Raw genomic sequence first — 732 nt, forward strand, 5'->3', positions numbered from 1 at the left:
TCATCAAGTTGATGGCCTTCCAGCAGCAGTTGACATGTCGCTCGGTATGCGTCCCAGGGAACAGCCCTTACAGCACAGCATCCTGCATTACCTAGCTGTTGGGGATGAACTGGGACAGATACCAATGCATCTCTCTCTACAACCGTGGGAAGGGGTAGTCCACCACGAGATGTCTTGTCCTCGCTGCAGCCTTGAGGGCAGCTTGCGCTTATGCTTAGATGCCGTGCGTGGAGGAAAGACTGCACAGCAATGGCCCTTCTCACCACCATTCAAGCTTCGTCCTGATGCCTGTTCGTCAGCTCATGGCACCTGCCATATTGTAGAAGGTAGATGCACTGGCAGCATGAGCGTACGGTGGAATTATTTAAAAGGGCAGAATAAGTTACCTAAATTAGGGTTTATTTATTTAAATTAGATCACAGGCCACTCCCCCTCATCTGCTACTACCACCCCAATCGCTCACCAGAGGCCCGATCACCTACCCTTTCTCACTTACCTGAGGGCTGCTGTGACCCAATCTTTAATTATGATTCACCGGCAGCTCTGTGCAGCTCGCTGGCTTCATGGAAATGAGGCCCAAGGGCCAATATCAGGGGTGCCTTAGGCCTCACTGTTCAGGCGCAGGGATTGAACTTGCCCAAATTTCTGGGCCAGAGTATGCAATTCAGAAATCATAGAATTCCTTCTACCAAACCCTTAGATGAGACAAGAATAAAACACTGGCAAAAACAA

This window comes from Heptranchias perlo, chromosome 1 (assembly GCF_035084215.1).
Source record: "Heptranchias perlo isolate sHepPer1 chromosome 1, sHepPer1.hap1, whole genome shotgun sequence".
Lineage (NCBI taxonomy): Eukaryota > Metazoa > Chordata > Chondrichthyes > Hexanchiformes > Hexanchidae > Heptranchias > Heptranchias perlo.